At 34.0% G+C, this 26,725-nt stretch overlaps 1 protein-coding gene across 1 annotated transcript in view; it reads left to right on the top strand.

Annotated features, from left to right (window-relative positions):
- The window catches only part of Lk6 (Lk6 kinase), a 521,279-nt gene that overhangs the window by 240,499 nt on the left and 254,055 nt on the right, over positions 1-26,725 (top strand). The gene's annotated exons all lie outside the window — the stretch shown is intronic.

Raw genomic sequence — 26,725 nt, 5'->3', positions numbered from 1 at the left:
GGACTCGGCTAAATTAGAAAATATACAAAGAAAATTTATATCCTTATGTTCATTCAGATTTCTGTCCATTAATTCCGGGTACAGTTATGAGAGAAAATGTGAATATTTTAATTGTCAAAATCTATATGCTAGACGCCATGAGCTAGATTATCTGTTCTTTTGTAAAGTCCTCAAAGGTGATATATCCTGTGACTCTTTCTTAAACAATATTACCTTACGTATTCCACAAAAGATATGAGAGCCCACAAACTTTTCTATATTAGAAATTCGAAATTTCTTTCACCAGTCTCCAGATGCATTAAAATGCCAACATGCATGGCTGCGAATTCGATCCCTTCAATGTATAGACTCAGTTTGCTCTTGGCAACGATTTATCATTTATGTATTCTTTTAGGCATTATATTCAATTATCATTGTCTCATAGTATTCTTAGTTATGTATATTAAGTCATCCATTATTTATCCATTCATCGTCATTATTGTAATTAATTATATTTATGTGTAATAATTATTTTTGTATTATGTTTTCGTTATATTTGTGCTGAACTGTAATAGGCCACTGGCTGTTGTACAGCACATTAAATATAAATAAATAAATAAATAAATAAAATAAATTATTATTATTATTTATTTATTTTCAATAAATTTTTATCGTTTTGATAGCTATCACATCTTGTCGCATAATATTATTATTATTATTATTATTATTATTATTATTATTATTATTATTATTATTATTATTATTATTTTAGATTTCATTATGTATTTTTTTAACATTAATTTATATTTTCTTTTTGGTTCATTTGAATTGATTAGGAAGCCGATATTTTAAATCCAAGATTTGGACGGCTATCATTTCGATATACTTACTGTTATTATTATTTTTGTTATTACTTACTTACAGATGGCTTTTAAGGAACCCGAAGGTTCATTGCCGCCCTCACATAAGCCCGCCATCGGTCCCTATCCTGTGCAAGATTAATCCAGTCCCTATCATCATATCCCACCTCTCTCAAATCCATTTTAATATTATCCTCCCATCTACGTCTCGGCCTCCCCAAAGGTCTTTTTCCCTCCGGTCTCCCAACTAACACACTAAAGTATATGCATTCCTGGATTCGCTCATACGTGCTACATGCCCTGCCCATGCAAACGATTATTATTATTATTATTATTATTATTATTATTATTATTATTATTATTATTATTATTATTATTATTATTATTATGGTACGTAGTATAATTTAAAAACGTCACAGGATGATGATGATGGTACTTTCTTCGTATTTCGCACAATTTGAAAGTAAAAGTAAAACGAAAGTCTGAGCATCTCTGCTGCCAGTTATTCTCTGCACTACAATGCTGAGAACTCTGTTTGTTCCCTTCTTTTAAAGAGACCCAGCCGCGGTTTCCTTTCTGTTATAATACATCATAATGCAGTCATTGATCTGTGAACCTCTCTACATTTTTTAGGAATCACATCGTAAGGAAGCTCTTTGAATTCATTCATAGAGCCGGAACACAACGGATTGTTGTAAAAAATATGTATTGTGTTAGCATTTCCCTCCGCGGTTGTTCTTCCTCTTTTCACTTGAAAAGTAACTTCAGTATTACCTTGGTCCTCGGGCAGGTTCTACAGCTTCGCCGTTAACCCTTAAATTCGCAAAGTATCCTATAGGATACAACAGGTTAATAGGCTGTATGCTATAATTTTAATAGAACAATAGAAAAAAATTGGTAGGAAAATTAAAATTTCACAATACTATAATATTGTACAACATATAAAATATGGACATTGCAATAGTTGTTTTCTTTACGGTCCGACACGATTTAATAAAGTTGTGTGAGAAATGAAGCTTTGCCAATTTAAAAAGTATGCACTTAGAATGCCAGTTAGCATGGCGAAAACATATTGAAACTAAACGTAAAGAATTAAATTTTAAAACATCAAAAATCTATTGGTTATTGGGACCTAAATCAAAACTGTCATTAGAAAAAACTTCTTGTTTATAAAGTCATACTAAAACCAATCTGGACATACGGCATCCAACTGCGGGGAACTGCTAGCAACTCAAACATTGAAATACTGCAGAGGTATCAGTCCAAAACTTTACGTTCCATTGTCACTGCACCACGGTATGTACGTAATGATGTCATTCATCATGATCTAAACATTTCAACTGTAAAAGAAGAGATTTATAAGTTCAGCAAAAAATACCTGCACCGATTAAATCAACATCCGAATCATCATGCATTAAATTTGCTTGATAATAGTCAAACAATAAGAAGATTTAAAAGGACCAATGCTCTTGACTTTCCATTCATTTTTACTACAGCTATTTGAAACATTGTTATTTTTCTTTTGGAGTGTTATCATGGGATAACATCTCCACTCATGTCATATTCCTTTATAATATTTACTTATTGTCTATTGTAGACAGATTGTAAATGTGGCATAAGTATTATTAAAAAAAATTAAAAAGATTAAGCAGTATTTGTGGGACAAAACCAATATAGGAGTACGAAAGCCGAATCCATTGACAGAAAATCAGAGTCATAGTTGTGCAAAGTCTCCTCCGTGGCTTCGTGGATCTTAGATGCGAGGGTCGCAGACTCAAATCTGACCGAGGGCGATAAAATTGAAATTCTGCGAGGGAAGGAATACCTGTGTTCTAGGTTTACGACATTTAAACGACCCGTGATTCCTATTAGAAGCTCCAGGCGAAATTCCTCGACTGTTTACTTTTATGGACAAATAAAAATGTTAATGAAATTGCCAAACTACTGGCGGAATGATTCATCCAATCACAATGCAAGAATTGAAATAAGTTTTAAAGAAAACAAAAATATTAGAATATCGCCGGAATTCTAAGGCATAAATAACGAACTCATAAAATATGCATAAGAAAACTTTTAGAAATATTTGTACGCGTCGTTAATATTTATTGGATTTACAGATTTATACGTCAGGAATGGCAAGTAGCTCTGGTTATATTCATTTTTAAAAAGGTTGCAACTATTATCGAGAAATAAGCGTATTAAATACGGCATAAAGATATATTCGAAGAAGATCGTTCAAAGATTAAAATCATTGGATTCTTATTGAAGAACAAAATGGTTTTAGAAGAAATACAGGGTGATCCGTTTGGGTATGGATAAAATAAAAACCCCGTAAAACATTTACTACTGAATTTTCTTTATTTAAACTTTGTGGATACAACACTGAAAGATGGGAGATTCCTCAGAGCTCAACATGACCCCCATTGCGCACCCTGCACAACTCATAACGGTGATGCAATTCAGCCCATGTCCGTTGTAACATAAGAGGGTTGATTTGTTGAAAAGCTTGAGTAATTTTTACTCTCAGATCATCCATGTTCCTGGGTTTCTGTGAATAGACAATGTCTTTAACAAAACCCCACACGAAGAAGTCAGGAGGGGTTAGATCTGGGGAGTTTGAGGGGCAAGCCAAGAGATAGCTGCTTCTCGTACTGGGTTTCGCCTACGACTTCCTGCATGTTTTTTTTTTAACACAAAACCTGTTTCTACAAATGTTCGATACCACAACATTATGGAATCGTATTTAAGTACATTACGCACACCATACTCACGTCGAAATTCCCTTTCAACTCTTTTAACACTCTCAAATTTAGCATACCAAAGAACACATTGTGCCCGCTGTTGATTTGTAGTAGCCATTTTAATCATGTACGATTTTCATTTGTCCTCTCAGATTATGCATTGTTGATTATCATTTATGGAATCTCCCATCTTTTAATCATAATATAACCAGCAAGAAATTTTTTCTACTATCATAATAGTTTTATAATAATAAATTAATATTATCCATACCTAAACGGATCAGGCTGTAGATTATGCATGGATCTTGCCTTCACAACCATTTCTGCTGCTACAACTATTATTATTATGTTTTAAAGAGATCAAAATCCAACACTATCTTTCGTGGGCTTACAGGACAAAGTTGGTTAGTCTCATGTCTTCCCTACTTATTTCCAGTAAGCCTACACTTTAAGAAATTAAATTATAGTAATCATGAGAAATAATGATTTAATACCAGAATTGTTGGAGTCGAGTTTTGAGTACTGTATTCTTTTGTTTGTTGCTATGTTACTGTTGGATGAAACATATTTTCACTCACTTCCCTAGAGAAGCAATGTGACATACGTCCCGTTGTCAGTAGCAACCAACATTATCGCGGTAAAATGCAATTACTTCCCTAAAAACAAGCTAACAACAGCATACTTACGGCAGACTGGAAGAAAGTTACTGTATTATTATTGTTCCTTTTCTTTGGTCTACCATTTGTTAACGTGCATAGCTTATAATAATATTTGCCGAGATTTTTTTTTTTATTTTTTACTAGCCGTACCCGTGCGCTCCGCTGCACCTGTTAGAAATAAATATAAAGTAATTACATAATTAAAATAGGACATTTGATCCAGGGAACATTCGTGTTTGATAGAAGGATAAATCATTTAATATGTTACTTAATTTAAATTGTATTTAAATAATTCAAATGCGACCATTTTGGTCCAGAGAGCAATCATTTGGTGCAATGACAATTCCTTTAACATGTTTCTTAATTGTTATTACATGCAACCGTAGTTTAATGAAGATTGACATATCATTTCGTTTTAATGTGTATACTTTACATTACTTTCTATAGTTTCAGAAGTTACTGTAATAACATTGTAGAATTATGTCCATCTAGAGAAGCTACACTTTCCAATGGTGAAATAATAATTAAACTATTAATTAGTTTCCGATATTACTTCATACAAACACAGAAACATTCTCTTAGGCTATGTTTAATAGCTTTCGATTGTTGTTGTCCAAGGCCCCTTATAGACGAAGTCATTTGTTTTTATTTCAGTACAGCGCTTTAGATGGCAGTTATTTTAATTTTAAAACTCATTTATCTCATTAAATATCAGCCCTATCAAAATTTTGTATAGAATAAAACTTATCGGAAATTATTTTTAAAGAAACTTTTGTTATATAATTTTTTCATGAAAAGTAATAATAAGGGAGATATTTAGATTTATTTAATTTAGGCCCCCTTATAACCCCCCTTTTAAATAAAGTATTTTGAATGCCATATAGCCTAAAATCTAAGTTACAACGAACTTAATTTATATTCCAATTTTCGTATAAATCAGTTCAGTCATTATCGCGTGAAAAGGTAATTGAACATCCAGACAGACAGATAGACAGAACAGAGAGACATACATACAAACAAAAATTTCAAAAAAGCTATTTTCGGTTTCAGGATGGTTAATTATACATGTTAACACCAATTATTTTTGGAAAATCGAAAATTACCAGAAAAATTTTGGCTACAGATTTATTATTAGTACAGATTTTCAAGTTGTCCACCTGTAGTTGATACAGCGTCGTTACCCATAAATAACGATTAAAAATCTGTTTCAGATAGTAGATAGCCATAGTTTTCGTGCTTCCCTCTCTGTCGCAGTTTGTTTTGGTACTTGTCACAAACACAATACTTCTGTGTTATTTATATTTTTTGTGCATGATATTCTGTTTGTTTACATTCGCGTTTCCTGTTTACAGCTCTTGTATCTTATCGGTGCCTTGTTTCGTACAAAGTTCTATATTTATATTGTGGTGTATTTTAACATCTGGCGCGGTATTTGCCATTGATTCGCTTTTACGAATTTATTGTGAGGTAATGACGGCTGATCGTAGCGCAGTGTCCGCTCCTTGCAATCAATATGCCCTGCGTTACATAACACCGCCGACGAGCTGTAGAGCACGTGAGCCTCCTCGTGCCCGGCTAACCTTGTGGTCTGGGCGTTGTGAAAATTGCATACTGCACCAGGCTGACGAGGAAAACTTGTAAATTTGTAACTGAAGTAGAAATTAACAGGTTCCAGGCCATTAGAGCAATACAAATTCAATCGTCATTTGTTTACAACTTTACAAATTGTGTGTTACAAATTTACAAATTTTGTAACAAGTGCATACTCTACTTTTCATACGGGTAAATAGCTGAATTGAAGGTTATAAATATTATTTTAGATCCTAAAATTGGTTGAGATGTGTTTAGTAAAAAAATAAAGAAGAAAGATTTAGGATCAAAAGTGCAGAAGAATCTCTGTGCATATGCAAAGACAATCAGACTGTTGAACATTTGATTTTTCACTGTCCAGTGTTCGAAAGAAAAAGACACTTATTAAGATATCATATCTCGGACTGCAATTTAAATTACTGCACACCCCTTTAACTTACCATTTACTTAGAAATAAATGTTGTTATAAACAATTCACAGAGTTTATACACCACATCCACGCAAGACTGTAGCTATTAATTGTATATAAATTAATGATGATATAAAATCCTAATGCACTATCTAAAACAAGATGTCTCTCTTTGGGACATAATAATAGTAATAACAACAATAACTATGTTTGTATTATAGATTTTACTATTGTTCAGTATTTGATGACAGGTATATAGTTTGTAATCGTAAGTAATTTTGTTTTTATTTCTTTACTATCGCAAACCACCTATACATTAGGTGTTTAATTTGTAACTAAGCCAATTTTGTGCATTATCTCCTTACTATTGCTTAAAATTATGTATAAAATCGCAAATTTATGTAATATTCTTGCAGTGTCTCTACACCTTCGATTATAATTTCTAATTTAATTTAATTTTGTTTTAACTGAATGTAATTATTGAATAACGTATTTAGTATTGTTTACTGTCTATTAATTAGTGTATTTATATTGTAACTACGACTCATGCCTACTACTACTTCTTTAAAATTGTGTATTATGTCTAAAATAATGTATTTCACATGTAACAAACTACAACCCTAATATACCAAAGGTAAAATAGGGTTTCAATATTTGGATAACAATAATAATAAAAAAAATGCAAGCATTCTTCTGGTGATGATGAAGAAATTAAGATTTATCAACATATCGTCGTAGAAAGAATATTTCGAAAAACAATTATCAATTTGAAAGTTTAGTGGAGTTTAATCAGAGATTCAGGATGAGTGATGAGAAACTTGAACTTCTACTAAATGATATACAGTATTATAGGTTTGCGTTTAATATTCATACTGTGGATCAGTTATGCAGATTGAAGATATGACAGACTATAAAGATAGATGTACAGGCACATGAAAAGATTTACTTATATTACATATTAATACACTGGTAGATCTGAAGAAAATGGGAGGAAAAATCCATACTTATTTTTATTACCAGGTATATCATATTTAGTTGTTTTGTTATAGCTGACAGTTATAACTAGACTTCGTTGAATTGCCACACGCAGCATGCTATCAGGTTGCCGATGTACGTTAGTATAGAGGAGGTGAGCGACCGCCCAGTCTAGTAGTATAAGCAGTTCATGTTAAGAGTTGTGACCGGTCCAAATAGATAGAGCAGCTACAGCTAATGTATACCTATGTAAGCACTTGTTTTTGTATTACTGTGGTTGGAATAGTCAAAGCTTAACATTTGTTCAGTGCAGACAAGAATGCAATCAAACATGCTACAATGAGAGTGTTGCTGTTCCAAATAATTGCCCTTGGAATACCCTTACCCCCGCAGCCAGTCTTGACCCGTTGGGGAACGTGGTTGGATGCTGTTAATTATTATGCAGAACATTACGGCAAAATAATGGAGGTAATTGATGCATTGGATAGCACAGACAGTTCTGCTGTTGCAGCTGGAAAATCATTGCCTTCTGAACAGTTATTGGAAGATATTCTGTTCATTGATTCTAATTTTAAAATTGTGTCCAAAAGCATCATCCTGTTAGAATCGTCTAAACTACAACTCTCAGAAGCCCTTAATATAGTGGATAAAGTTTCACAAACCGTTATCCAAAATAACAATTCACTAATTTCAGAAAAAGTGAAATGTAAGTTGAGAAATATTATTTCTAAAAATTCTGCCTATTCACAAATTCGTATTATAAATGATGTACCATCAGGTCACAAGACACCTGAAGTTAGTGTACTAAAAAGTAGTGACTTTCCGTTCTTCAAATATGCACCTATTACATCGTGTGATGTTGAACGTACATTTTCCCAAAATAAAAACTGTTTAAGTGACCATCGGAGGAGATTACTTTGCAGTTGCTCAAAATGTACGTAACTCTTCACTGCAATGCACATATTCAAGGATGATGTGAGTATCTTACATTAAATTTTAAGAGTTAATATATCTCACTATAAAATAATTGTGTATTTACATGTTTAGACGTTTCCTACTTCAATGATCATTCATTATATTTCTTGAATGCAGGATACAGGTTTTATTGTAACCGCAGTATTCTGCTCAGTGTTTACATTAGAGGCATACTCCAACCTTTGCACGCCCCCTTCTCATACAGTCTATACTGCGTGCGCAGTAAACCTTGCGATTCTCGTGGCAATTCCACGAAGTCTAGTTATAACATACTGCCAGGGTTGGGCGAGTAAATTATCTGTACGTATTTTACGTGTAATTTACATGTAAAATACGTAATGCAGAAAACTGTTTTATACACGGAGAAATAAGTAACATTTATTGATTTTGACAATCTAAATATCAATTACTTCATTCCTTTTAAGTCCTGCAGTAGAAAAAAATCTTTTTTTCGTGATTTTATATTGTAGTTTTTACACAGATTATAACATTTGTTCATACTTACTTTCATTCACTCCAATACTTAGAAAAATAGCAATGCTTTGCTTACTTTGAGTTTCTTTGTTGGAAAAATCCCATAACATCCTAACTAATTAATTTTTGGGGACTTTATATATATATTACAAAACGCAACTAATAGTGAATAAACCTAACATTAGCAACTAATATCATTTGTTTAATACATTTTGACAATTACAAAAAAAAAATAATTAAACAAACAGTTTTTATTGATTTCCCGAAAGTTGTGTTTTTGTCACTTATGGGGTTTTAAAAATAAACGATTCTAGTGATAAAGACCTTTTTATATAGTACAACAGTTTAAGGTAAACATTGTGATTTAAACATAACTCATTAAATGTAATAATTTCCAAATTTTATCTGGTAAATGACTAATCATCAAGGAGTTAGGAAGCATGGTTGAATAGACTTTTTGTATGTCAGAACATTAATAAACTTATTTTTTCAATCTTCATTTCCACTGGCATTACTATCTTTGTTGGTCGTAGGCCATGTGTACAGTTCTGTGTAGAAACCTTTCACTTCATCCGGTATGAATTGCAAAATCTTCTTAAGGTCTCCATTTTTTTAACATTAATTGGTAACCTCGAGTCATATGTTAGGTTTGTTGGCAGTTCAGACGGTAAATTTTCATCACAAACTGAACAAAGAAAGACTAAAAATAAAAGTTCTTGGAAGTTTTTTTTACATATTTTACATTTATTACGTTAATTATGCGTTATTTACGCGTATTTTACTGTAATGTAAATAATTTTTCTTATGCCAAAATTCCCAACCCTGCATACTGCGTGTACTCAGTAAACACATAATTATTCCTGATTTTTATGCCGCGCATATTGACGTGTAAAAGTAAACGTTTTTGGAAGTTTTTTTTACGTATTTTACATTTATTACGTTAATTACGCATTATTTACGCGTGAAGTCCTAACCCTGCATACTGCGTATACTCAGTAAACACATAATTATTCCTGATTTTTTAATGCCGCGCATATTGATGTGTAAAAGTAAAAGTTTTTGGAATTTTTTACGTATTTTACATTTATTACGTTAATTACGCATTATTTACGCGTGAAGGCCCAACTCTGCATACTGTGTATACTCAGTAAAGACATATTTTATTCCTGATTTTTTAATGCCGCGCATATTGATGTGTAGCCATTTGCGCGTCTGCCTACTTTGTCGATTATGATATAGAACCTCGTTGGGGCACCCATTAGGTTGGAGTATGTTATTCCTGTGTGGTAAGATGACATATTAAAGATATAGAAGTAGGGAAAATGGATGAAGATGAAGGTGATAATGCCAGCGAAATGAACCCAGGGTCCAGCACCAAAAGTTACCCAGCATTTGCTCTTAATGGGGTAAGGGAAAACCCCGAAAAAGCCTCAACCAGACAATTTGTCTCAACCAGGCTCGCTAGTGTCGCGGTGGACTCGGTAAGTTTTCCGCCTGACCAAATTGTATCTCTCTTCGCTCCGTTGCATACAGCGTCTATGCTACACGTGTAATGCCCATTCAGGGTTCCCATTCATTAGCGAGCTGCTTATCAAAAGGAAGTCAGTAAGTTGTCTAACATTTGATGGCTGTGTCAGTACTGGCCATTGTCGTTTAGTTTTGCAATAGCATTAATACTGATTAAGAAACAAGCACTGAAAAACTACTTCCTGAGATCATCATCATCATCATCATCATCATCATCATCATCATCATCATCATCATCATCATCATCATCATCATAAAATATAGCAAAAGCAAAAAACTAAAAAATTGCTTAATAGAGGAGAAAATATTGAGAAAAAATATACAGTTGCACCAGTAGAAATATAAAAAACTTAGCAAAAGCAAGAAGCTAAAAAAAATTGCTTAATAGAGGGGAAATGTTCAGAAAAATTTATAGTTGTATTTGTATAAAACTTAACAAAATCAAGAACCTAAAAAATTGCTGTAAAGGAAAAATTTTCAGGAAAATACGTTGTAACAGTATACAAATATAAAGCTTAGCTTAAAAAAATGCTCTATAAGGAAAACATTTTCAGAAAAGTGTTTTATTATATCAGTACGAAAATAAATTGCTTAATAAGAGGACAATTTTGAAGGAAATATGTAATTATAGCAATACAATTATTATGAAACTTTGTTAAATCAAGAAGTTAAAAAAAATTCCTTAATAAATGTAAATTTTTCAGAAAAATTTATACTCATAAAATTGCAATTATAAAACTTAGCTACGATATAGTTAAATCAAGAAGTTAAAAAAAATCCTTAACAAAGGTAAATTTTTTCAGAAAAACTTGTAATCATAAAATTGCAATTATAAAACTTGTAGCTACGATATATCAAGAAACTAAAAACACTGCTTAATAAGGAGGTTGTTTTCAGGGACACTTACAATCACACTAGTTACTTACTTACTTACTTACTTACTTACTTACTTACTTACTGGCTTTCAAGGAACCCGCAGGTTCACTGCCGCCCTCACATAAGCCCGCCATCGGTCCCTATCCTGTGCAAGATTGATCCAGTCTCTATCATCATATCCCACCTCCCTGAAATCCATTTTAATATTATCTTCCCATCTACGTCTCGGCCTCCCCAAAGGTCCTTTTCCCTCCGGTCTCCCAACTAACACTATATGCATTTCTGGATTCACTCATACGTGCTACATGCCCTGCCCATCTCAAACGTCTGGATTTAATGTTCTTAATTATGTCAGGTGAAGAATACAATGCGTGCAGTTCTGTGTTGTGTAACTTTCTCCATTCTCCTGTAACTTCATCCCCCTTAGCCATAAATTAATAAGGGAAAAATATTGAGAAAAAATATATAATTGCACCAGTACACACATAAAAAACTTAGCAAAAGCGAGAAGCTAAAAAAATTGCTTAGTAGTAGGGAAATGTTCAGAAAAATTTGTAGTTGTATTAGTATAGAAGTTAACTAAATCAAGAACCTAAAAAATTGTTGTAAAAGAAAAATTTTCAAAAAAATTTGTAGTTGTAACAGTATAAAAATAATGCCTAGCTTAAAAAAAATACTCCTTAGGGGAAAAAATTTCAGAAAAACTTTTTATTATATCAGTACAATAAAAAAACATAGCAAAATCAAGAAGGAAAATAAATTACTTAATAAGAGGACAATTTTGAAGGAAATATGTAATTATAGCAATACAATCATTTTGAAACTTAGTTAAATCAAAAAATTAAAAAAAAAATTCTTAATAAAGGTAAATTTTTCAGAAAAATTTATAATCTTGAAAGTGCAATTATAAAACTTAGCTACGATATATCAAGAAGCTAAAATCACTGCTTAATAAGGAGGAAGTTTTCAGGGAAACTTACAATCACACTAGTACAATTTACAGATATAAAACTTAGCAAAATGGATAAGCTAAAAAATGCTTAAGAGGAAGAATTTTTTCAAGAAAATAACTTATTAATAAGGGAAAAATTCTCAATAAAATTTTATAATTATACCAGTTTAAAAAAATGAAAATGTAGCAAAATCAAGAAGCAAAACATATTGCTTAGTAGTAGGGAAATTTTCGACAATATTTATAAAAGCTGTATCAATACAATTAGAAAACTTAGGAAAATCAATAAGGTAAGAAATTGCTTAATTTAGGGAAAATTTTCCAACTTAAAATTTCCGGGTAATTTTTCACCACTAAAGGCTGGTTCACAATAAACCGGGAACGAGAACCAGAATGAAAACGAGAAGCAGAGGACGTGAATATGAAAATTTTTGATTCACAATAAACCGAGAACGTAGATGACTATGCATATCGATATACATGTCAATAACGATATGTAAAATCGATATTACGTATTCTGATGTTATTTGTGTATAATTGACCAATGGCGTTCTCTCATGAGTACAAGGCAGCCAACATAAACACAGGTTAACCAACTTCGAAATTTCAACTGAAACATTTAATTAGGTACGGTACTATAAATATGCCCATGCATCTTTATTATCGCAACATATTTTAAGTCTACCATAACGTAAAATAATTAGAGAAGAAACATTTGTAAATGAACAAAAATGAACACAACAGTAGTTATTGAATTGAAGCATGAATATGTAGTGTGTCATACAACCACTACAGTAATAAACTATGATTCACTTACAATCGGTGTTCAAAGATGCAGCTATTGAAAGCCATATATTCTCCTTCATTTTCTCATCTTTATACGAGGCGCGCCGCTTATCGTAAACGTGAGGATTTTCCTCAACACTCAATATTAGAATCTCATCAAATAAAACTTGCTCCATGATGCACAGCACAGAACAAAATAATGCATAGGTTATGTCACGGTCTTCTTGCTACAAAATATACGACGACAAAATAGCTTTTAGATGGCAATAGAATGAATCTAGTGGGCTGTGATCGGAAACGTGAACGCCAAAGTTGAAACTTGGCCAACTCTCCGTTCCCGATTCCAGGCTCCGGCAAGCTTTTCGTTAATTGTGAAATAATAATAATAATAATAATAATAATAATAATAATAATAATAATAATAATAATAATAATAGCCTAATGTGTCCCTTGAAGGGCAAAGGCCTCCTGCTAGAGGGTAGCTCTGTTTCACTAACGCGGTGAGCTACTCCGCGTCAGGTTGTGTCTAGTGTTTCTTTGTCTGGTTGGAGTTGATTTCACTGTCACTTTGATTAATTTGATTTCACTAACACTTTTATTATATTGAATGCACTTTCACTGAGTCAACTTGGGATGTTGTTTGTGGCTGGCACTGTCTTCGTTTGTAGTCGACTTCAATTGTTCTCCATGTTCCCCTGCTTCTTGCTATTCTGGACCATTGCTGGCCTGCTTGTGTTGTGTAGAAGTCTGCCCACCTCTTCCTTGGTCTGCCTCTGTGCCGGTCTCCTGTGCGCGGGTCCCACATGGTGGCTCTGTATGTCCATCTTTCGTCTTTCATCCGCGCGATGTGGCCTCCCCACTTCCACTTCAATTTGTTTGCTCTTTGTGTGACGTTTGTTGTTGATGCCATTTGGGACAGCGACTCATTGGAAATTCTGTCTCTCATAGTTATTCCCAATATCTTTCGTTCCATTTTCCTTTGGCATATTTCTAGCGCATTCATCTGTCTGTTTGTTGTCGACCATGTTTGGCATCCATAAAGTAGTGTTGGGTAGACGCAGGTTTGTAGTACTTCGAATTTGAGTCTTCTGCTGATTGTCTTCTCCAGAAGTATGAACTGGAGGGACCAGAAGGATTTCCAAGCTAAGGATATTCTTCTTCTTATTTCTTTTCCAGTCTTGTCTTTAAAGGAAATTAGTTGGCCTAGGTATGTGTATTCTGTTGCATATGGTAGCGTTGTTCCGTCAATTGAGATGGGGATTTCTTGTCTGTTTGTCATCAGCTGTGTTTTTGTCATGTTCATTGATAGACCTGCGGTTTTGCTTTGTGTACAGAGTTGTTGGAGCATTGACTGTAGTTCTTCTGGTGTTTTTGCAGGACTACGTCGTCCGCGAATCTTAGGTCTGTTAGGTGTCTTCCGTTTATGTTTATTCCCTGTTGCTTGTTCCAGTTCATTTTTCTGAATACATTTTCCAAAACGCTTGTAAAGAGTAAATTGTGAAAGCACAGATTTAAATGTACACATTTTAGCAATTTTACCGGTTTCGTTTTCGTTCCGATTCTCGTTTCCGGTCTATTGTGAACCAGCCTTAAGTAGGAGGAAGGGAGGCTGAGAAGACAGCATAAGATTAAGAGTAGGAAAATAAGGCGATGATTTTTAAGGGAGATTAAAATCTTAACCATAGCTTGTTTCGGAAGCAGTTTGGGATGCCCATTTGGAAGGTTCACGTAACACGTAAAGGAGTATCTTTCATGAACAAGATCACCCCAGACAAAATTTAGCATGCATTTCTTTCTCACGTCAAAGTTAAGCTCTGCAGGTCGCATGATGAGTTCATATTGGTGATCAAAGTGGCCGTGGGCCGTGCCCCACCTCTCCATACATCTCTGCATCCGATGCCACATGCCATGTCATATGGTGCTGTGCCCCCCCCCCCCCGACCACGTGTGCTTGACGGCCGTGTTTATGTAACCAAAGGAATGCGGAGAGGCCCCTGTACGGCTTCGTCTGCTGGGTAACCCCAGAGGATGAATCCACACGGAAGTCGCCGAGGCGCTACGGATGAATAGTCCAGCTGGGATATTTCTTCAGAGCAAAGATAATTCGCGGATGCTCGTGTCGAATTGTAAGATACCGTATGTAAACTTCTCTCTTTTGGTTACTTACTTACAAATAATGGCTTTTATGAAATCCGCAGGTTCATTGTCGTCCTCACATAAGCCTGCCATTGGTCCCTATCCTGAGCAAGATTAATCCAGTCTCTATCATCATATCCCACCTCCCTCAAATCCATTTTAATATTATCCTCCCATCTACGTCTCGGCTTCCCCAAAGGTCTTTTTCCCTCCGGCCTCCCCACTAACACTCTATATGCATTTCTGGATTCGCCCATACATGCTACATGCCCTGCCCATCTCAAACGTCTGGATTTAATGTTCCTAATTATGTCAGGTGAAGAATACAATGCGCGCAGTTCTGTGTTGTGTTACTTTCTCCATTCTCCTGTAACTTCATCCCTCTTAGCCCTAAATATTTTCGTAAAACCCTTATTATCAAATACCCTTAATCTCTGTTCCTTTCTCAAAGTGAGAGTCCAATTTTCACAACCATAAAGAACAACCGGTAATATAACTGTTTTATAAATCCTAACTTTCAGATTTTTTGACAGCAGACTGGATGATAAAAGCTTCTCAACCGAATAATAACAGCATTTCCAATATTTATTCTGCTTTTAATTTCCTCCCGAATGTTATTTATATTTGTTATTGTTGCTCCAACATATTTGAATTTTTCCACCTCTTCGAAGGATAAATCTCCAATTTTTATATTTCCATTTCGTACAATAAACTGGTCACGAGACATAATCATATACTTTGTCTTTTCAGGATTTACTTCCAAACCTATCGGTTTACTTGCTTCAAATAAAATTCCGGTGTTTTTCCTAATCGTTTGTGGATTTTCTCCTAACATATTCACTTCATCCGCATAAACAAGAAGCTGATGTAACCCGTTCAATTCCAAATCCTCTCTGTTATCCTGAACTTTTCAAAATGCATATTGTAGAGCGGAGTTAAAAAGTAAAGGTGATAGTGCATCTCCTTGATTTAGCCCGCAGTGAATTGGAAAAGCATCAGATAGAAACTGGCCTATACGGACTCTGCTGTTAGTTTCTCTCAGACACATTTTAATTAATGGAACTAGTTTCTTGGGAATACCAAATTCAATAAGAATATTATATAAAATTTCTCTGTTAACCCAGTCATATGCCTTTTTGAAATCTATGAATAAGTGATGTTCTGTACCCTTATACTCCCATTTTTCTCCAATATCTGTCGAATATAAAAAATATGATCAATAGTCGATCTATTACGCCTAAAACCGCACTAATAATTACCAATAATTTCATCTACATATGGAGTTAATCTTCTCAGCAGATAAATATTGATAATTGTCATTTTTTGGCTATGTACTTTGAGACAGTTTCCCGTCCGGACACGAGTACCCTGATAAGCCCCAGGGACCCGGAGCCCAAAGTGCTTCCTATATCAACATCGGAAACCGGTAATTTTCCCCAAGACTTTATCCCGGTGTGTTTTTACTATTGCAGATGATCGATGAAATCAGGAGAAAGTGGAGAATATTGGTGGACTAATAGAGAAAAACGGAAGTACCCAAAAAAAACCTCTGCAACATCTCGTTTGTCCACCACAAATTCCAACACGACCTGGTCGGAGTTCGAACCCGCGTCACTTGAGCCACATTACACGGTGACCTTAGACCTGCACATTAGTAGTAAAATTGCGGATTGGCTGCTCGCGGACCACGTTTTGCTCACCTCTGGTCTAGACGGAATTCATTAGGAAGTCGAATCGGGGTCAATGTGATACATATGTGCACGTATATCAGCTACACCAATCATTCTTCTCCGTGACAAAGAGGTGATGTCAATTATGCGTGAATATACGATCTGGATTGAAGACGCATCTCATATTTCGCCCGCTGTCTTTTAACCCAATATTACCAAACGGTTTCAACACGGTTTCACCATTTCCCACAAAATTTTGGAACTGAAAATCTTCCAGAAATTTGTCGACTCGTTATGCGTGTTTTATTTTGGCTTTGTTGCCATGGCAGAGCTGCATTAGTCTGCGTTAGCATGTGATGTGTCATTCACCTTTCATCACGATCCACAGGTGAAGTACTGTTGAAGTCGCTATTTAATCATGACGTAGGGGTACAAACCCAGATTCATCACAATACATAACCGCTACAACTGTTTGCATAAGTTCAGTTTATTTATTTCTTGCTTAGATATACAGGGTGATTCAAAAGTTTGTGTTAATACGCTGGCAGGAGAAAGGACCGATGATCGGCAACAACAAATGTTAATTGTATTTTTGTTTTTTTTGGTACTATCTGCTAGCTCATAAACTGAACCATCTTTCTAGTAAATCAGAATGGCCAAAAGCCTTCATTGTAACATAATAGCTTAAACTATATTATATGTAAATTAATAGTGTCTTATCGTTATCAGTGTATTAGACTTAAGAATTGCTCTCCTGAAAAGTTTAAGAAAAGTGACTTAGCATGTTCTTTTCGTGGACCTTCCCTATTGCTTTCCTACTATAGCTTAAGTCATACTTATTTACGACTTTTAAGGAACCCGGATGTTCACTGCAGCCCTCACATAAGCCCGCCATCGGTCTCTATCCTGAGCAAGATTAATCCAGTCCCTACTGTCATATCCCACCTCCTTCAAATCCATTTTAATATTATCCTCCCATCTACGTCTCGGCCTCCCCAAAGGTCTTACTCCCTCCGGCCTCCCAACTAACACACTATATGAGATTCTGGATTCGCCCATACATGCTACATGCCTTGCCCATCTCAAACGTCTGGATTTAATGTTCCTAATTATGTCAGGTGACGAATACAATGCGTGCAGTCTTGCGTTGTGTAACTTTCTCCATTCTCCTGTAACTTCATTCCTCTTAACCCCAAATATTTTCCTAAGAACCTTATTCTCAAACCCCTTAATCTCTGTTCCTCTCTCAAAGTGAGAGTCCAAGTTTCACAACCATACAGAACAACCGGTAATATAACTGTTTTATAAATTCTAACTTTCAGATTTTTTGACAGCAGACTAGATGTCAAAGCTTCTCAACCGAATAATAACACGCATTTCCCAAATTTATTTTGCGTTTAATTTCCTCCCGAGTGTCATTCATATTTTGTTACTGTTGCTCCAAGGTATTTGAATTTTTCCATCTTTTCAAAGGATAAATTTTCAATTTTTATATTTCCATTTCGTACAATATTCTGATCACAAGACATAATCATATGCTTTGTCTTTTCGGAATTTATTCCGAACCTATCGCTTTACTTGCTTCCAGTAAAATTTCTGTGTTTCCCTAATCTTTTGTAGATTTTCTCTTAACATATTCATGTCATCCGCATAGACAAGCAGCTGATGTAACCCGTTCAATTCCAAACCCTCTCTGTTATCCTGAACTTTCCTAATGGGATACTCTAGAGCAAAGTTAAAAAGTAAAGGTGATAGTGCATCTCCTTGCTTTAGCTCACAGTGAATTGGAAAAGCATCAGACAGGAACTTGCCTATACAGACTCTGCTGTACGTTTCACTGAGACACATTCTAATTAATCGAAGTAGTTTCTTGGGAATACCAAATTCTATAAGAATATTAAGATAAAACTTCCCTCTTAACAGAGTAATATGCCTTTTTTAAATCTATGAATAACTGAGCAAATAGGTCCTTAAATTTATGTCAGCAGAAAACTTGTAACATTTAGGCCATCGTGTAAATTGGCCCATATTTATGTGCTTTAGTAACGAAATCTTTGTCTTTAAGATCTTGAATCGCTCTGAATACTAAAGCAACTCCTGCGGCGTGAGAGTAAATGCAGCCTTTAAATATCACCTCTCATGATACAACTGATCTCAGAATACAGACTGTATATGTTAGAACAGGGAAGGGTGAGCCAAATGGCCTAAATGCTCAGCTCTTGGTACAGCAGGCTCTCTGTCCATTAAGAGGCTCTTCATGGCTTGCAGATAATATTTTCCTAGCTGTCAAGCCTCGATTGTCTTGTCAGATCAGGTTCTCTCGGATAAGAGTGTTCTCATTTCCATGAGATTGACTTGTTTACCCTTCATCTTGCTTGATGAACATGTGAAGGACAGCTGACGTGCTGGTCAAATTCTCTAATGATTTTTAATTCTGTTTTATTGTTATCTGCCTCTTTTTTTGTGTATTGATCAACATTCTTGAGTATTTCTGTTTTAGCGTTAATTTTTTTTGACTGCTTGGAATTCAGGTATTCTTTTGCTATCTGTAACGTAATAATAATAATAATAATAATAATAATAATAATAATAATAATTATTATTATTATTATTATTATTATTATTCTTTATTTATACTGGCAGAGTTAAGGCCAAAGTGGCTTCTCTTACTCTCTACCAGGTCACAAAGTATACAAGCAGTTAAAATTTAACAAAAATTAAAGAACAGAATACTAACATATTAAAATAATAATAATAATAATAATAATAATAATAATAATAATAATAATAATACTTCTTTATTTATACTGGCAGAGTTAAGGCCATAGGGGCTTCTCTTACACTCTACCAGGTCACAAAGTATACAATCAGTTAAAATTTAACAAAAAGTTAAAGAACAGAATACTAACATATTAAAATAATAATAATAATAATAATAATAATAATAATAATAATAATAATAATTCTTTATTTATACTGGCAGAGTTAAGGCCAAAGGGCCTTCTCTTACACTCTACCAGGTCACAAAGTATACAAGCAGTTAAAATTTAACAAAAAGTTAAAGAACAGAATACTAACATATTAAAATAATAATAATAATAATAATAATAATAATAATAATAATAATAATAATAATAATAATAATTCTTTATTTATACTGGCAGAGTTAAGGCCATAGGGCCTTCTCTTACACTCTACCAGGTCACAAAGTATACAAGCAGTTAAAATTTAACAAAAAGTTAAAGAACAGAATACTAACATATTAAAATAATAATAATAATAATAATAATAATAATAATAATAATAATAATAATAATTCTTTATTTATACTGGCAGAGTTAAGGCCAAAGGGCCTTCTCTTACACTCTACCAGGTCACAAAGTATACAAGCAGTTAAAATTTAACAAAAAGTTAAAGAACAGAATACTAACATATTAAAATAATGCCATGAAGGCACTTGGGGGCATGGAGGTAGAGCCCCATGCCTTCCATGACCTCGCCATTAGAATGAGGTTGTGTGGTCGGCACCACGCTCTGACCGCCTTTTACCCCCCGGGAAAGACCCGGTACTCAATTTTATAGGAGGCTGAGTGAACCTCGGGGCCGTTCTGAAAGTTTGGCAACGAGAAAAAATCCTGTCAGCATAATAATAATAATAATAATAATAATAATAATAATAGTAATAATAATAATATAATAATAATAATAATAATAACTAATGAAATCGACACTAAACAACATGAAAATAATACCATAATAGTAAAAAAAGTAAAATATATTGGAATGTAGTGAAAGCAGCGCATTTAGTACAAATGGTTAATATAGAAAAACGTAAGGAAGAAAGTAATCAAAATGGAATGTAATAAAATAATAATAAAAAAGAAATACGAAAATTAAATAAAATTCACTATAAAAAGGCTATGATAATAAATTCATCGGCTGATAAAGAGAACGAAAAGGGAAAAGGAAGGAAAGAGAAATATATAGCCTATATTTTTACAAAACTATGGCAGAGAAAAGGGCTTATATCTGAAAGGAATCTAATTCAAAAAGTGCAATTTCAATTTATTTTTGAAACTAGACAATGTCCGACAGTCTCTGACATGTTGTGGTAGAGAGTTCCAGAGATGAGCTGCAGAGACGGTGAAAGATGAAGAGTAGAAGGATGTTCTGTGTTTAGGAATGATGAGTGTGATATGGTAATATGTAATATATAACCGGGGCGCGGATTTTGAGGACCTAAAAACCCTTAAAAAGATAAAAAAATGTTAGAAAATGACCTAAACTGCCAAAAAAAGACCTAAACATAAACAATCCTATACATAAGTACAGTGGATTCTCCTAAGTTCGACAAAACAGAATTGAAAGTTCACTCCAGTAAATCTTCTCAAAATAGTGTCATTAATCATATGTCTTCCAGTCAGTAATTCATAAGTTGAAAGACTTTTCTCCACAGTGAACTCAGTCTGGAGTGATAAAAAGTCAGTGACGCGCGTAAAATTGTTTATAACATTGCGAAGTATTTAAGGGGTTAGGTACAGCTTACAGCAGTAAAATTTTTGGAAATATTTAACATTTTTTTCCTCCATTACTGTATCTTGTAGAATAATGAAAATTGGTATGTGTAAAACACTGTCCTCTGCTATATTAAAAAAATATATATATATTTTTACGATTTAAAAAAAATTATTTTTATTTTTATTTTATTTTATTTTTTTTTTTTTACAAATTCAAACTGGTGGCAGTTCACTGTGCAGTGATGAAGCGTTTCCCTCATAATTCATAAACTTGTTAAGTTTCTCAAGTTCTCTCTCTTTTATTTTATTACTGAAATTCATGTTTACAATATCATGCTCTTTCAACTATATTCCTTAATAAATAATATTTTTTTTTTTTTAATTTTGTTTTTGAAGAAAGTACTGATACTTGACCATTCTTTCAAATGAATTAATTTTTTATCAGACAATCTATCAAAGATAGAGGAGTGATCTTGCATCATACTGTAGATATAAATGAATAAATACTTAATCACTCATTTAAAGTTTGTATGACTGCAACCTGTGTATATTTTTGTGTGGCTTTACTTTGTTTATAGTGTTTTTTTCTCTCTCTTTTTATTTCCTGTGTAGCTTTATTTTGTATATAGTGTGTTTTTTTCTGTTTATTTCTATTATTGTATTTGTATTCCTGGTGTAGTGAAAGAGAAGACCTGATGGCCTTAACTACACCAGAATAAATAAACAAATAAATAAATACACAAAAAAATTCATCGCAGAATGTTGGAAGGTTATTGAGTTATGTGGAAAATGCTTCATCACAGCACAGTGAAATTAATTTTGAAAAAAAAAAAAATGTATATATTTTTTTTAAATCGTAAAATTATTATTATTTTTTTTTTTCATATAGCAGGACAGTGTTTTACACAAACCAATTTTCATTATTGTATAAGATACAGTAATGGAGGAAAAAAATATTGAATATTTCTAAACTTTAACTGCTGTAAGTTGTACCTAACCCCTTACAAGAGAAAAAAAATTAAGTAGAAATATAATGTTGCCACACCAACAAGGAAACTACGGGAGTTTCGGCCAGCTTGCTAAAAAACGTCCGACTAGTGTAACCCGGCCTAGCGAGCTGCTCGTATAGTGATGACATCACCCCTTCCACGGCCATGTGAGTATTGGAAAAGTCGAAGGTCCTTTTTGTAGTTGGTCGAGCTATAGGTAAGCGTTTGTGGTTTGTCTTGAAATTACCGATGTCCCCTGCTGTTCCATAAAAAATCTGGCCAGCCTATTATGGGGTTCCAGCCTGTCTTCGGACAGTTGATATCCAGATTATGGACTCCAGTCTAGAGTCTCAACGATCTGTAAGGGCTGTTCCATCTCAAATCGACCGAAATATAGAGAAAATTGACCTTGCAATTTTTAAATACAATTAAACTTTTTTTGTGCTTAGAGAACTGTGATACAATGCTTTGTGCAAAGTTTGAGGCATCAGAACTTCATAGTGTTTAAATTAAAACTATTTAAATTTATCGTATTTTCATAAAATTAGCAACTTTAAACTGTTGTGACTCCGAAACCCTTTCACCCAACGATCAAAGTCAGGTTTATTTTGATGCCGAGAAATTAAAGTTTATATTGACATATAAACAGATTTTCTTACTTTTTATGGAAATGGAGAAATTTAGATTTTTCTTCATTAAGACTCCTTTGACCACGAAAAAATATTTTAAAAATATATGGTTAGATTCCGCATTGAAAGTACAAATAAACACATATTTTTTACTGATGGTATGTTGATAAGAATGTATTGAAAATATCAAATAAAGAAAATAAATAGTACGCGCGTGAACTAACCAGCTGACTGTGAGACGGGAGGTAGCAGAGACAAGCAAGGCCAGGAGACAAACACGTGATGTTTCGTCTAGTAGCGCATAGCTGGGCTAGCTTTATCTCAAGTTTTCATAAACACAGGAGTAAAATGAAGCCCAACGCTCCCTTATCTTCAGCTCTCGGCCAGTGCGTGCGGTACTGCGCCGTTCAAGTCTAGGCGTGTGAAAATAATTTATTTAATACCCTCGAAACTTATTGCCGTGACACTAAGCAAACAATGCCGAAGTCTGTCTTAATAATGCAAGTTTTTTTTTCTCAATATTTTTTACATTTTTACAAATGTGCAAAAAGCCTAAAAGTAAGTAAAATCAGATTGTCTGTCTCTCTGTATACAATAAAAATAAGGATTACTTCCTATCATAACCTACAAAATGTCAGCTTCAAAATGAGCTCTCGTTTAATGTTCTGCAGTAAAAATGGTTCCAGAGTTCTGAGCGCTGAAAGAGGCTTGTTTTTATAAAATACGCTAAATTTGTCGCTCAATAGTACGAAAACCGTTTGACTTTCGATAGTATCTATATATATATATATAATTTGAGCTGGTAATGGAAATTACGGGAAAATGGCTGAACGGATTTTAATAAACGGCCCCTCATTTTGAAGCTTGGAACCCAAAGTTTTTCGGAAAAGTAGTAGTTTTCAGTGAAATGTCAATTTTCCTACATAATTTTCCTATTTTCCAAAATCCATCTGTTGTCAGTTTTGAGAACTAATTTTATAGAATCACGGCCGACTTGATTGAATTTCAGAACAAAACACACACACGAAGGATATGAGCTGCAGGATTGCCGACATATTTAGAGCTCAATTCAATTTGTTATTAAAAACTGATTCTGCACTGTATAATTTTCTGAGTACAACTGTGTATTGGATATTCAAATCTAAGAAACTTGAGGTGGTTTGATGACATCATTACCATTAGAAATTAAATATTATTACAGTTAATATCACAATGCATCTATTTTTCATTAATTGTACATAATATGGATGCTATATTGATGACATGAAAGTGAATCGTTTTGAAGTTATGTAAGTAAATGTAGAGAATATCTTAATTTAGATCTTCATTTCTATAATTTACTGAGTGACTGCTATATATAACTACAAAATTTAAGTAAGATAATAATATTGTTATTAAAAATCAAATATTTTTATACTTATTAACCCAGCGGGGTTGGGTCTTTTTCATATACTTATTGGTGGTGTAGTGTAGATATTGATATGTGTCATTGTCTTCAGTATTGGCTCGAGAGAGCGCAAAAATTACAGTTCCTAAGGAAAGATCAAAAGGTATTACTTACTGATAAAATAAGAGGCCTAGAAAATTTTGTAGTCTCCAGATCATTTCAGCAAGATCTCTTAGTAGGATAAAATGATTTTACGCTCTACATATCAAGTTCTACATGCAGCAGCTATACGAAAATGCTATTGTTCGAAAGCTTAGCAAACCTGACATTTTTTAAACTTTTGCCTACAATCCACAATGACCTGAAATAGCTACTGCTATCGTCCTGACATTGATACTTGCGTTTTCGCGTTGAAACTCAAAAACTGAAGTTGTATAGGTTCAAGAAAAAGTATTTGGCCTAAAAAATCCATTCAGAGGGAGTATGTTTCATTATTATGGAAGCAAATAACTATCAAAAAGACAAGTATTGTTCATTGAAAATAAATCTGAACAATTTTTATTTGAACGTCTAACGAACTTAGTTTGCAGCAGCATTTGCTGCACAAGCCACTAGTATTTTTTAAAATGCACTGTCCTCAGCACCTTGTATAAATAGGGAAAAAATTAGAGTATTAAAAAAATGCGAGGTTTTTTACTGATCGATTTCATATGGAATATCCCGTACAAGGTCCGCGGATTATGCTAGAATTTGCCTACCAGTAGGCTGTATAGCATAAATTATTCTTGGGCTTCAACCCAAGGCAGGGCCAAGTGTATGTATGCCAGTTGTATGTCACGGCAGACTGGTCCATATAGTCAAGTGTCATTACTTGTGTGCTGTTGGTCGAGTATCAATTTTTATTAAATAATATTTTCGCCCATACAAAAAAATAGAGTATGGGTGGAGTCAGAGAAAATTGTCATCGACGTACGCCGAGTGACCTTCGCGTGTTGTCGCCCTTGGATACGTAAACAGTGTCAAAATATTGTTTGATACATTTTCGTAGCCGACAATGAGTGCTATAATTTTGTAGGAGCAGTACATGGGTCGATAACGATATTATTAGGGATGAGATCATGGCGTGTATCTGAAAGTTGCTTTTATTGCACTCCCGTAATTCAACCAACAAGCTAGTGTCAACATACTAAATTCCATTCCGAAACATTAGTAGGTTGGTCATAAACATTGGGTGGCTTGCATATAGTTGTAGCAAATGTTATTGCTAAGGTTTTCGTAGTATATATTCCGATCTTTACGTATAGAAACCCATAGTGAATTCTTTCCTGCGTAGTAGAAAGTTGATCTGGAAGGCCGTGTTCAGTTTATGCTAGAATTCGTAGTACAGGGACATCATTTTATTTTTACTTCAATTTTTATTGTACCTGAGTTTCTGAATGTACTTCACACCCACCCCTTCTACTAATGAAGTTCAACCGTCCTCCACACAGATCCAAGATCGCATATACAGTCATAGTAGCCTTACGGTCATAGTAAACAGTACGTTCCAAAAATATGTTCGCGTTTTCCAGTGACGAAAGAGCTTTCAATATTGAATCATTTTCGCACAAGTACTGTCTTCCATTTGCCTACGTCGTATCCCGGTTTCCCCCACCAGCTTTTATTCGCCAGCTAGTGACTGGGCTGTCTTAGCTCTTTTCTGAGAACATTAATTCCTGTTAGGAATTTGACGTCTGCGTAATTTTATACAACTGTTTAAAATAACTTAAATAAAAGAGCCTCGTTAAGCAATTAACTGTCACGTGATTTCCTCCCTTTCTACGACCCTACGACATAACCACTTGGACGGAGAGTAGATAGCATGTCTGAGTAATTTTATCTTTTCGGATCGGACACAAGTGAAGATTGAATTTACAGTACGTAAGGTACTCTTTTATAGAGTAGGTACAGAATTATTTCAACATGAGTTACTAGTACGAAGGACGAAACTGGTAATTGGGATTAGGCATAGTAGTCTATAGTGCGATAATATGCACGTTAGAACTGAAGTTTGTATCGAAATGAACGGCCACCATTTTTAAAATGTCTTTAAATATCTATTTTATGATTATTTTTCAATTTAACGTCATTCTCTATATTGTACGCTAATGTGCTGTAGATAGTATAATATACACTGCATAATGAATACGTCCACATGGACAGCTCAGTTCGTGAGTAAAAACACTCATTGTTAATACAGTACTGTATTTTGATTAAACAAAAACCTAATGAAAATGATCAAACTCAAAAGCGCAATATTTCCTAGTTTACCTAAATGGATGAACTATTTTTCTTCCCTCCTATACCTAGTAAAGTGATTTACTTGTATATTACGCCAGTATCATCGAACTCCAGTCGTGGAAGGGGGTAACAAACGGCGTTGATCCAACGGTATAGCCAGGTTAATATTAAAAATGTTAGTAAAAATAAAATGATGTCCCTGTATATATTCCGATCTTTACGTATAGAAACCCATAGTGAATTCTTTCCTGCGTAGCAGAAAGTTGATCTGGAAGGCCATGTTCAGTTTATGCTGGAATTGCTAGTATAAACTA

The sequence above is a fragment of the Periplaneta americana genome, chromosome 2 (assembly GCF_040183065.1).
Source record: "Periplaneta americana isolate PAMFEO1 chromosome 2, P.americana_PAMFEO1_priV1, whole genome shotgun sequence".
Lineage (NCBI taxonomy): Eukaryota > Metazoa > Arthropoda > Insecta > Blattodea > Blattidae > Periplaneta > Periplaneta americana.
This window is presented reverse-complemented; position numbering and strand designations above follow the sequence as displayed.